At 37.2% G+C, this 14450-nt stretch overlaps 1 pseudogene; it reads left to right on the top strand.

The window, feature by feature from the left end:
- The first annotated feature begins 937 nt into the window (after positions 1-937).
- On the top strand, positions 938-2192 carry LOC143690364 (26S proteasome regulatory subunit 8 pseudogene; annotated as a pseudogene).
- Positions 2193-14450: the final 12258 nt, after the last annotated feature.

Genomic DNA, 14450 nt, shown 5'->3' with positions numbered 1-14450 from the left:
AAAGGAGCTAAAATTAATCTGTGGTGGTAGAAATCATAATAGTTACTTTTAGGAAAAGCTGAGTGGTGACAAAGACAAGGCAAAAATGGCTTGCAATACTGGGAATGTTCTATTTCAAACCAAGTGGTAGATACATAGGTGCACTACTTAGGTGAAAAGTCATCTACCTATCACAATTTTATTTGTGCAGCTTTTCTACACATATTATACTTCAATAAATAAGATTTTCTATATACCTGAGCACCACACTCTTAAAAATCACACCATGGGAGATGCCACCAACACATAAGTTTTGGCATGCAAGGAAAATGACAGCTTATAAATATTCATTACATGTAATTATCATACAAATACAGACATAAAATTATGAATGAGTGGTCATATCATTTGTAATACTGTGGAAATAGAAATTTGGAGCTGAGTTTTGCTTGAGACTTAAGGAAAGCTAAACATTGTTAATTCTGAGATCAGTAATTCATATTGCACTAATTATGTATGTGCATAAAGATTTTATTATTTAATAATTGCTTTTTCTGAGAAAAAAAATAACAGTAAAATCAAGATTGCAGTTTTGAGTATTAACTACCTCAGAACAAAAAAAAATTATCTTCATTAAGAAATAGATGATAAAAATTAAAATTAGCCATTTTGTATTTTTTACATGACATTTATACTTCCCATTAATATTTTAAGCTATATAATCTTGAAAGTTATCAAACTATTCATTTTAAAATGTTCTCCAGAGCCTTCTCCCTGATCAAGATGACAGAGTGAAATGTTTCAGGGCTCTCTCCCTAAACAGAAACTTAGACCAAACAATAAGACCTGCCAGAAACATCTTTCTAAAACCTCCAGAAAACAGTTAAAGGACTGCAGTAACAAGGTGAGGATCAATCAGGAAAAACTCTTCTTAAAAGCATTGGAGGGCCTCCTCTGAAGAAGGAAAATGGTGCTTGACAGGCCAGAGCAGATGGAGCTAGAAGAGGGGAAGGCAGGCAGTGGACTCCACCAATATTATCTGTCCAAGGTTGAAGAACTTCAGCTGATTGTGAATAACAAGAGTCAGAGCCTCCCATGGCTACAGGCACAGAGGAATGAGCTGAATGCAAAAGTTCATCTGTTGCAGGAGGAATCTGCCTGTTGCAAGAGAAGGACTCCTATGTGGGGGAAGTTGTCCAGGCCATGGATAAGAAGAAAGCGTTGGTTAAGATGCATCCCGAGAGCAAGATTATTGTAGATGTATACAAGAACGCTGACATCAATGACATGACATCCAATTGCTGGGTAACTCTAAGGAATGGCAACTATACTTTGCACAAGATCCTGCCCAACAAGGTGGACCCACTGGTATCACTGACGATGGTGGAGAAGGCGCCGGACTCAACTTATGAGATGATTGGTAGATTGGACAAGCAGATCAAGGAGATCAAAGAAGTGATTGAACTGCCTGTTAAGCATCCTGAGTTCTTTGGAGCCTTAGGAATTGCACAGCTCCAGGGAGTGCTTCAGTATGGACCTCCAGGCACTAGGAAGGCATTGTTGACCCAGACTGTGACTCATCATACTGACTGCACCCTTATCAGCATATATGGCTCTGAATTGGTACAGAAACTCATTGGGGAAGGGGCAAGAATGGTGAGGGAGTGCTTTGTGATGGCTCAAGAACATGCTCCATCTGTTATCTTCATGGATGAATTGGCTCCTCATGGCTGGAAGGGGTTTCTGGAGGGGACAGTAAAGTATAGCACACAGGGCTGGAGCTGCTCAATCAGATGAACAGCTTTGAGACCAACAAAAATATCAATATCATCGTGGCTACTAATAGGATTGATATCCTAGACTCAGCACTGCTTTGTCCAGGGTACATCAACAGAAAAAATTGAATTCCCAACCCCATTTTGACATTTTGAAGATTCCCAGAAAATGAACCTAACCCAGGTATCAACCTAAGAAAAATTGTTGAGCTCATGCCAGGAGCATCAGGGACTGAAGTGAAGGGTGTGTGTACAGAAGCTGTTATGTATGCCCTGTGGGAACGGTGAGTCCATGTCACCCAAGAGGACTTTGAGATGGCAGTAGCTAAGGTCCCGCAAAAGGATAGTGAGAAAAACATGTCCATCAAGAAACTGGAAGTGAGGTGGACTTGCTTTGTATGGATCTCTCAAATAAAGCTCTGTGGGATATTCTCTTAAAAAAAAAAAAAAGCATTAGAATTTGTGGGGCTCTAGATGGCTCTTCCTCCAACCCTCACTGGCTGGGTTGAAATGCCCCACACTACTAATTCATAAATCTCTGGCCCAGGTTCTGAAGGGAGCAGAGTAACCTCATGCATATACTGGGAGAATATATATATATCATGCATATACTGGGTCCAAACTGTTGGGAGTTGGCTTGAGGAGCACACCATCTCAGAACATGATATTCATGAAGATGAGAACTCACAGAGCTGTCCTAAAGAATGTTATGGAAAAACATTCAATCCATCAACACCTGAGACATGGCTAAAGGTCATATAGTGCAGTCCCCAGGAACATGAGGACACAGTAGCCTAAGGAGGAGAGGACACTTGTAAATTCATAAATGGGAATTCCTAGGGACATAAGTACATGCCCAAGCTAAGACACTGGCACAGAAAGGATCAGGGTGATCTCTACACTTTAGCCTTGATGTATTCTCAAAATTTTTTTGGATAAACCCTGAAGGAGAGGACTGCTAATGGTCAATCTGCAAAAATGAGAAGGGTGTTTTCTTTTTATCATCTCCTGGCATTCAAGGAAAACACTATCATAACACTAGATAGCTACAAGCTTAAGGAATAGAACCCCAAAGTCTAAATTCCAGATAATACATTAAAATGCCCAGGTTTTAACAAAAGGGTACAAAACATACAAAGAAACAGGATATGAGACCCAGAATAAAAGAGTTTCATTTGTTAGAAGCCATTAATGAGAAAGACCAGACTTGGAACAAACCAAATAATAACTCTTAAAAATGAACCTAACTATGGTCAAAGAGCTAAAGGAAAACATGAAAAAAAATAAAGGACATCAGGAAAATGACATATGAATACGAAGAGAATATGAACAGAGAAAAAGAAATCATGAAAAGAGCCAAAGGCAGCTGAAGACCACAGTAATAGAAAAAAGAAATTCCTTAGAATAGTTCAACAGCAAATTGGAGCTTTCAGAAGAATGAATCAAAGAACTTGAAGATAAGACATTGAAATCATTCAGTCTCAGCAGAGAGAAGAAAGAATGAAGAAAAGTGAACAGAGCCTGAGGAACTTGTAGGATGCCATCAAATATACCAACATACCTCATTATGGGAGTCCCAGAAGGAGATGAAAAGGTCAAAGAGATTATTAGGACAAATGCCTGAAATGTTCCAAAATTTAATGATAGACATTAATATCATACCCAAGATGCTCACCAAGCTCCAAACAGAATAAAATCAAATAGACCCATGCCCCAGCATCTTACAGTCAATTGTCAAACATAGACGGTAAAGATAAAATTCTGAAAATCACAAGAGATAAGCAGTGTATCACATACAAGGGAGCCTCAAGAAGATTAAGTTCTGATTTCTTATTTAAAACCATGGAGGCAAGAAGGAAGGGTGGCATATTTAAAGTGCTTATAGGAAAAAAATTCCAACCAAGAATTCTATAGCCAGTAAACTACCTTTCAAAAGTGAGAGAGCCTAAGACATCCCCAAATTAAAAAAAAAAAAAAAGAGAGAGAGAGTTTGTCACCACTAAACCAGCCCTGTAGGAGATGATAAAAAAGAGTTCTACAGGTTGAAAGGAAAGGACACTAGGCAATAGACTGAAGCCTCCTGAAGAATTCAAGATCTGTGGTGAGGGAATTGACATGAGTAAATATAAACGCCAGTACTATTTTATTTTAATTCCAGCAGAGAGGAGGCAATGCTAACAGAAAAAAAAAATAGGAAAGAATAAAGACTGAGGATTTTGGAGTCAGCAGAGCTCAGAGTACTGGAAATAGAGTCAGTTACCAATTCTAACTCTTGACTGGTGAACCTTGGAGACTGGATGCAGACTTTGAAGAGGAGTTTCTTTTATCTTTTCTTTTGCTTATTTTTTTTTCTAAACTATTCTAAGGAGCTCATTAAAGAAAGCCTCAGACATTTTCAGTTGTCAGCAGGACCCAAGCAAGAGCTGAGTTAAGATAGGTCTGAGAGACAAAGTAATGAGTTAAGTAGAGGAGATAATTCCCTAAAGGGCATATCTTCCCCAAGAAAAGGGATGGTAAGGTCCATCACAAGAGGAGGCCATCATTCAGGGAATTCAGGTCCCAGGGGCTGGAAACAAAAGCAACCTAAGCCTGACTTCTATCTCAGCTTCTGTCTCAACCATGCCCCTGGCAAGAAAGTTCTGCTGAGATTTACAGTCACAACATCACTTTGCACCCATGGAGAACTGCAGGCTAAAAAGTGCCAACTGCTGGGCAGGATAGGAAAAGAACAGAGTCAAGAGTCCTCATAGGAAAGTATGACAACCTGCTAGGTCTCACCCTCAGGGAAACGTGATACTGATTACACCCTCCTCCTGAGACCAGGACCTTTCTGGTCAGGGAAAATTTGTTTGGGATTGAGCATTTCTGGGGAGGTCTTCCTAAAAAACATTAAATAAATAAATAAATAAATAAAGATTCCATATAGGCAGGGCAAGAATCATAAAAAATAAGACCTGAAAAATTCTGATCAGTTAAAGAGAAGCTATGCAAGTGGTCTAGAATAAGTTGAACTGAATGCCAAAGAACAGAGTATGAAGCCAATGAACAAGTAAACTTTCGGTAAAAGAGAAAGAACAGCAAATTAAACCCAGAGCAAACAAAAGCAAAGAAATAAAGATTAGAGCAGAAATAAATGAAATCGACTACATGAAAACGATAGAGAGATTCAACAAAACTAGAAGTTGGTTCTTTAAGAAAATCAATAAAACTGATGAACCTTTAGCTAGGCTCACAGAAAATGAAAGGATGCAAATAAATAAAATCAGAAACAGAAGCGGGATATAATGACTAACCCCATAGACCAAAAGGAGATAATGAGAGGATACTATGAGCAACTAGGTGCTAAAAAACTAGGTAACATAGATGAAATGGACAACAACAAATATTAATTTGAGAAGAAACACAATCTCAACAAATCAATTGCAAGTAAAGATATTGAATCAGTCATCAAAAATTTTTTGCTCCCCAAAAGCAGAAGTCCAGAGCAAGATATATTCAAATGTGAAGTCTACCAAGCATTCAAGAAAGAATTGGTACCAATCCTTCTCAGTGAGAACGCTACCTAATTCATCCCATGAAGTCAACATCACTCTAATATCAAAGCCATACAAAGATACCACAAGAAAAGAAAATTACATACCAATCTCTTCAATGCATATAGATGCAAATATCCTCAACAAAATATTTGCACATGAAATCCAGCAGCACTTGAAAAGAATTATACACCATGACCAAGAGGGATTTGTTTCAGGTATGTAAGGCTAGTTCAACACAAGAAAATCAATTAATATAATACAGCACATCAAAAATCAAAGCAGAAAGACCACATGCTCATCTCAATTGATGCAGAAATGGCATTTTACAAATTTTCAACATTCTTTCTTGATGAAAACACTTTAAGGACAGGAATAGAAGGGAACTTTCTCAACTAAATTAAAGAAATATATGAAAAACCCACAGCTAACATAATACTCACTACGGAAAGACTGAAATCTTTCCCACTAAGATCAGGAACAAGATAATGATGCCCACTGTCACCACTGTTAAGCAACATTGAGCTGGAAGTTCTACCTAGAGCAATTAGGCAAGAAAAAGAAATAAAAGCCATCCAAATTGGAAAGGAAAAAGTAAAACTTTCACCGTTTGCAGATGACATGAAATTAAATTTAGAAAATCTAGTAGCAAAGCTACTAGAGCTAATAATTGAATACCGCAAAGTGGCAGGGCACAAGATCAACATGCAAAAATTCATAGCATTTCTATACACTAGCAACGAGCAGTCTGTGGAGGAAATCAAGAAAAAATTACTTTTACAATAGCAACCAAAAGAATCAAATATTTAGGAATAAATTTAACCAAGGCCACACAGTACCTATGCACATCTTACTCCAGGAAATTGCTAAAAGAAATCAAGGATGCCTTAAATAAATGGAAAGACATACCATGCTAGTGGACTGGAAGACTAAATATAGTTAAGATGTCAATTCTACCCAAATTAATGTATAGATTCACTGCAATACCAATTAAAATCCCAACAACTTACTTTACAAAAATAGAAAAACCAATAACCAAATTTATTTGGAAGGGCAGTGTGCCCTGAACAGCTAAAAAATATTTTGAGAAAGAGGAATTAAGTGGGAAGTCTCACACTACCTGATGTTAAATCATATTACAAATCTACAGTAGTCAAAACAGCATGATATTAGCATAAAAATAAATCTACTGACCAAAGGAATTGAATTGAGTATTCAGAAACAGACTCTCTCATCTATGGATGATTGACCCTTTTTTTTTTTTTTTTAACATGGGTAGCACCAGGAATTGAACCTGGGTCTCCAGTATGGCAGGCAAGAACTCTGCCACTGAGTCACCTTTGCCCACCCTGGACAACTGATCTTTGATAAGGAAGTCACGCCAACTCAACTGAGACAAAGCAGACCCTCACATTAATGGTGTTTGGAGAACTGGATATCCATGTCCAAAAGCATGAAAGAGGACCCTTATCTCATACATTATACAAAAATTAATTCAAATGGATTATAGACCTAAACATTATAGCTAATAACATAAAATTTTTGGAAGAAAATGTAGGGAAACAAACCACCTCCCACCGAAAGCATGAGCAATGAAAGAAGAAACAGATAAATGGGAACTCCTCAAAATTAAATACTTTTGTGCATCTAAGGACTTTGTCAGAAAAGAAAAAAGTCAGTCTATGGAAATCACATATCAGATAAGGGTCTAATATTAGAATATATAAAGGAATTCTACAACTCAACAGCAGAAAGACAAACAACCCAATTAAAAAATGGGCAAAAGACAGAGACACTTTTCCAATAAGGAAATAGAAATGGCTCAAAAACATATGAAAAGGTGCTGAACATCACTGGCTATTAGGGAAATACAAATCAAAACCACAATGAGATATTATCTCACACCTACTAGAATGGTCATTTAAAAAAAAAAGAAGCAACAGAAAAGTACAAGTGCTGGAGAGGATGTGTAGAAAGAGGCACACTTATCCACTGTTGGTGGGAATGTAGAATGGCACAACCACCCTGGAGGGCAGTTTGGTGTATCCTCAGAAAGCTAAATATGGAATTGCCATATGATACAGCAATCACATTTCTAGGTATATATGTATGTGACTGGACATTTGCATACCGATGTTTACAGCAACATTTTTCACAATTGTCAAGATATGGAAATAGCCCAAATATCAATTAACAGGTGAGTGGTTAAACAAACTGTGATACACACATATGATGGAATATTATGCAGCAGTAAGACAAGGTGAAGTCACAAAACATGCAACAATGTGGATGAACCTTGAGGACGTGGTATTTAATGAAATTAGCCAGAAACAAAAAGACAAATACAGCTATGGTCTCACTAATATGAACTAACATAAATGAGCAAAGTTGAGGAACGCAGATTATTAGGAGATAGAAAGAGGGTAGATTAATGCTGAAGGAGTACAGAATGTTCAACAAGATTGTAAAGATTCAGGAATGGATAATACAATACTATTTAATGGTAGCAAAATATTGTAAATATTGTGTGTGTAAAAGATGAGATAAGTGTGTGTGGTTGAAAGATGAAGGCTAGGTGATGTATGAAATCAGAAGGAAAGATAGAATGTAAAGATTGGGTCTGTATAACTTACTGAAGTTTAGAGTGGTCAACAATGGTGATTAAATGTACAAATCTAAGAAAGTTTTTACATGAGCAAGAACAAATCAATGTCAGCATTTCAAGGTGTTGAAAATGGTATGGTATCTGGGAAAAATACAATAATGCAAACTAGAGTCCATAGTTAATAGTAACATTGTAACATGCTTCCAGAAATGTAACAAAGGCAATATACCAAAGACAAATGTCAGTAAGAGGGGGATTTAAGGGAGAAGTATGAGAATCGTGGTGTTGGTGTTTCTCCTTTTCATTTTATTTGTTTTTTTTTTTTTTTTGCATGGGCAGGCACTGGGAATCAAACCCAGGTCTCCAGCATGGCAGGCGAGAGAACTCTGCCAGTGAGCCTCCTTGGCCCCCCATTTGTTTTATTTTTATCTTTCTTTTTCTTTTTCTTCCTCTTCCTCTTTTTTTTTGAAAGAAGTGATAATGTCCTCATACAGATTGTGGTGATGAATGCATATGTAAGTGATTATACTGGGAACCATAGCCTGTTTACTTAAGATGGATTATATGTTATATGAATGAAACTGTTTAAAACATAAACAGAAAGAAACAAGTGTCTGTGAAAATGTGGAAAGAGGATATACTGTTCCCAATTTACTATTGGTTGAAAAGTATAATGGTGTAGCCTCACTGCAGCACAGAGTGGTAGTTCCACAAGAGACAAAGTATAGGATTGCTACATGATCCAACAACCCTGTTGTTAGGTATATATTTGGAAGAGCTCAAAGCAGGGACATGAATGGACATTTGCACACTGGTGTTTATGGTGGTAGTAATCACTGTTTGCAATGGATTGAGGTGGCCTAAGGGTACTTTCACTAATGAATGAGCTGTCTATACATACAGTGGAAATATTGAGTGGCTGCAAGAAGGAACGAAGTTGTGAAGCACGTAACTAGGTGAATAGACTAGGAAGACATTATGTTGAGGGAAACAGGCTAGAACTGAAAAGACAAACACTATAATACCTCACAGATATGAACTACCTATAATGTGCAAACTCTAAGAATTGAACCTGAGAACATAGGTTACCAGGGGAAGGCTTATTGTAAAGGTTCCTAGTTTGTAAGCTCTTACAGCAGTCACATCTATCCCTGAGTTGCAACAGTTATTTATAAATTCTGAGATGCTGTGCTCTTTGTGTATAACCTGGTCTGTCCCTGGAACTTTGGGATCTGTGTGACACCTGAGACTCAGAGCTAGATTTCTGAAGCTCTGAAAAAGCCAGCATTACCCTATATAGCAACTGTTAAAAGGTTGAAAAAGAGATCAGACTATTGGAGGAAGACCTGAAATTCTCACAAGCACTGGGACCACTAAATTAATAGGCTGAGACCTTTATTTTGGTTCTTGCCCTTGTGAAACTTATTCCTGCATAGGAGAAGCTAAGGCACCTTATAATTATGCCCAAGAGTCGCCCAAAGAGAACCTCTTTTGTTGTCCAACTGTGGTGTCTCTCTCAAAGCCAACTTAGCAAGTAAAGTCACTGCCTTCTCCCCCTACATGTGACATGACTCCCAAGGGTGTAAATCTCCCTGACAAAGTGGGACGTGACTCCCCAGGATGGGCCTGGAATCATGGGATTGAGAAAGACTCCTTGACCAAAAAGGGAAAGAGAAATGAAGCAAAATAAAGTTTCAGTGGCTGAGAGATTGCAAATAGAGTTGAAAGGTTGTTCTGGAGGTCATTCTTATTATACAGATATCCCTTTTTTAGTTTTTAGTATATTGGAATAGCTAGAAGGAAATATCTGAAACTGTTGAACTGTAATCCAGTAGCCCTGATTCTTAAGGACAATTGTTTAATATATAGCTTTTACAGTATGACTGTGTGATTGTGAAAGCCTTGTGGCTGACACTCCCTCTATCCTATGTATAGACAGATGAATAAAAATATATAAGGACAAAAATAAATAATGGGGGGGATAAGGGGTATGGGATGTTTTGGGTGTTCTTTTTTCATTTTTACTTTTATTCTTATACGTATTTTGTGGGGGAGTAAAGAAAATGTCCAAAAATTGATTGTGGTGATGAATGCACAATTATATGATGATACTGTGAGCCACTGATTGTACACTTCGGATGATTATAGGGTATGTGAACATATATCAATACAACTGCATTAAAAAAGAAAAAAGATATAATCATGAAGCTAATTATGCTAAACATAGCATCTTGAGATCTTTAACAACTTGCAACTGGTATAATTTCTTCAGGGAACAGCTGGCTATCAGGCTCCCATCTCTAGATAGTTTTCCTTGTTAAAAGTTAATATATGCGGACCTGGCCAAAGATCCAACTGTTAGAAGCATATTTCTCATCTACTTCATATGCCTTTTTTGCTTTTTTTGTTTTGCTTTGTTTGAGAAGTTTCTTTATTTTTATATTATTATTTTGGAGGGGACATGAGCAGGCTCCGGGGATTGGATCCGCGTCTCTGGCATGGCAGACGAGAATTCTGCCTCTGAACCACCGCTGCCCGCCCCTTTTTGTTTTTGAAATGTCAAAAACGAATTTTATCATCACAGATTAATATCATCAATAACAATAAATATGATTTTTGCTTTTATACCAATAGAGTCTTACTTCTCTAGCCAGATTTTCACTTATGTGAGGATGGTGGTCCTATTACCGCAACCAAGCACATTATAAGTCAGATTATATAGAAGTTCAAGCCCCAGTGGAACTAGGTCATATTGCTCACACTCACGTCAATTATAGCAACTGACACAGCAACTCATACACCTACATAAAGTTTGTGCAATTTTTAAAGGTCTAATATTATACAAAACAGAGCTTACACAATGGCATTTTAAAATCACTGTTCTCTCCTGGGACATGATACATGCTTAGACATTGTCATGATATAATTTGTTTATCTGTGTCCTTGTTTTTGTTTGTGTCTTTGTTTTCTAGGGAGGAACATAAAGAATTTTAAAAGCAATGCAAATGCTGCTAAGAAACAGGAAGTTTAGCTAAAATACTAGGTAACTAATGTGGAGATTTATAGAAACCTTGCTAATAATATTTAAGGTACTACCTTCCATTAAAAGCAACTGCATGACAGAGAATTAATTCAGTAGATATTTTCTATATGTTAGTATTTGATTTTCAAAAATATTAATATATTCTGTTTTTTTCTTCAGTTGAATGAAACTGTTATAGAATGGTCAAGCTATCATTTCAATAAAATATCGATCAAAGTCAAAGCGGATTTTCATATTATTAATGTAAAAATATGGCATACAAGTTCCTTAGGCAAAAAAGTAGAAAAGCTATGACAATTTATTCATTTAAGTGACTTCTGTTGAACTTAATATATTAATGTTTTATTTAGGATTCTTGAATGTGTACCTCAGATTGGTCTGTAATATTCTTCTCTGAGTTCTCTTTTTTGGGAGTTTGATTACGCTTCCTTCATCGAATAAATTTGGTGCATTTCTTTTTCTCATTTAAACATCATAGGAAATATTTTCCTTGAAAGTTTGATGGAAATTTTCTGTCCCTCATCTATGTATAGTATATATTAAAGATGGAATTATTTCACAGATTTATCAAATTATATTTCATCATTGATTGATTTGGATTTCCTTATCGTTAAATTTTTGGTAATATAGCATTTTCCTTAAAAAGAGAACTTTTCAGTAAGATTTTAATATACACATGAATTTATTTTTAATATGTAATATCAAAATATAATATGTACACAATCAGATTATTATGACAAATACAACTAAAATATCTACCTCATCATGCCTATATACCTTTTCATACTTCTAATGACATAAATTCTTCTCTTCAAGCATTTCTTATTCTTTTATTTTATTATGGATTCTTTTTTATCATCCTCCAAATGTACTTTATTTTCTCCTTCAGATATCTGTAACTACACTTTCAATTATAGCTACAGGTATGGATATATTCATATAAAATGCCCTGGACTTATTCTCTATGTCTCATTTATTTTAGATCATTTTATGGCTCTCTTAATCATTTGTCTCTGAGTTCTAGGAGAAACTCTCACGAGAGTCATCTGATCCACTGACTTGGTATTCTACAACACCCAATAGACCACGAGAGTCATCTGATTCACTGACTTGGTATTCTACAACACCCAATAGACCACGAGAGTCATCTGATCCACTGACTTGGTATTCTACAACACCCAATAGACCACGAGAGTCATCTGATTCACTGACTTGGTATTCTACAACACCCAATAGACCACGAGAGTCATCTGATCCACTGACTTGGTATTCTACAACACCCAATAGACCACGAGAGTCATCTGATTCACTGACTTGGTATTCTACAACACCCAATAGACCACGAGAGTCATCTGATTCACTGACTTGGTATTCTACAGCACCCAATAGACCACGAGAGTCATCTGATTCACTGACTTGGTATTCTACAACACCCAATAGACCACGAGAGTCATCTGATTCACTGACTTGGTATTCTACAACACCCAATAGACCACGAGAGTCATCTGATTCACTGACTTGGTATTCTACAGCACCCAATAGACCACGAGAGTCATCTGATTCACTGACTTGGTATTCTACAACACCCAATAGACCACGAGAGTCATCTGATTCACTGACTTGGTATTCTACAACACCCAATAGACCACGAGAGTCATCTGATTCACTGACTTGGTATTCTACAGCACCCAATAGACCACGAGAGTCATCTGATTCACTGACTTGGTATTCTACAGCACCCAATAGACCACGAGAGTCATCTGATTCACTGACTTGGTATTCTACAACACCCAATAGACCACGAGAGTCATCTGATCCACTGACTTGGTATTCTACAACACCCAATAGACCACGAGAGTCATCTGATTCACTGACTTGGTATTCTACAACACCCAATAGACCACGAGAGTCATCTGATCCACTGACTTGGTATTCTACAACACCCAATAGACCACGAGAGTCATCTGATCCACTGACTTGGTATTCTACAACACCCAATAGACCACGAGAGTCATCTGATCCACTGACTTGGTATTCTACAACACCCAATAGACCACGAGAGTCATCTGATCCACTGACTTGGTATTCTACAACACCCAATAGACCACGAGAGTCATCTGATCCACTGACTTGGTATTCTACAGCACCCAATAGACCACGAGAGTCATCTGATTCACTGACTTGGTATTCTACAACACCCAATAGACCACGAGAGTCATCTGATCCACTGACTTGGTATTCTACAACACCCAATAGACCACGAGAGTCATCTGATTCACTGACTTGGTATTCTACAACACCCAATAGACCACGAGAGTCATCTGATTCACTGACTTGGTATTCTACAACACCCAATAGACTGTTCTCTGCTTCCAATTCTTTTGCTTTTAATGAAGCAACTAGAAGTGGACGATTGTTAGCAAAAACGATTTTTTAGAACCAGTATTATTAATATTAAGGAGATTTGGTATTCTGCATTATAATTGTGACATTAGTAAAAAATGGTAAATAGCTATATTAATCATCTTGATTTGCTTGAACTCCCATTTTACCCAGGAAACCACAAAGAAGAAACAGAGGGCAACTGAGGCAGCCTAACATGCCAAAGATCCCTTGCAGTGCTGATAGCGATCCCTGCCCTTGTTATAATAAAACAAGTCAAGCTGACACCCGCGAGTCTACTAATCTTCACCAAATAGCCACAATCTTGCATAAACAATCCTGCTCATGTGAGCTGCCGATGAACACATTATGACCCGAAGTCAACCTGCTCCAAAAGACAACTTACATCCCCCATGCAGCTCACGTACCAACACTTCCCTCACAACTCATGCCTTCCTTGCCCTTCTCACATCCTCCCTTTGTCCCAAACAGCCATATAAGCTGCCTCCCTGAGCAGAAAACTCCCTGTGAGCAGAAAACTAAGGCCTTTGCAGACTGTGGTACTGTTCCACAGGCATGCTACATTAGCTCAACAAGGTTCTTATTTACTTTTGTTTTGCTTTGTTTTTGCCATTTAATAACATCATTACCAAGTTGATTAAAATTACATTTGACTCATTATATACATTAAAATATTGTCACATTCACGCACTAACAAATGTTGCTTTCATTTTAGAAGACATACTTCTATACCTCATAAGTCTAAAAACTCAACTTACAACATAAAAAGCCCCCAACCCTGGCTTTCTACTCTCTAGTATTCAAATAGGAGCATTGTGGAGTTTGTTTCTTTTGTACTTTGGTTTTCAGAATTTGTACATTATTTTCAGCACAACATAATTTAAAGACACTCTTTCTTCCTCCTTACTCATTTTATTTGAAAAATAAATACTGCAATGATACTGTTTAGATGAGCTCTTGATTTTAAGAGAATCTGCCTAGTCATTTACACTGGTTAAGTTCATTTAAGCTAGATCAGTGAGGCCCTAGACAGCATACAAATTAGCACAAGTTGGTGAGAAAAACAACAAATGTTCAAAATAGGACCTAAGTTTTATTTTATTTTTTTGCAT

This window comes from Tamandua tetradactyla, chromosome 7 (assembly GCF_023851605.1).
Source record: "Tamandua tetradactyla isolate mTamTet1 chromosome 7, mTamTet1.pri, whole genome shotgun sequence".
NCBI classification, from domain to species: Eukaryota; Metazoa; Chordata; class Mammalia; order Pilosa; family Myrmecophagidae; genus Tamandua; species Tamandua tetradactyla.
This window is presented reverse-complemented; position numbering and strand designations above follow the sequence as displayed.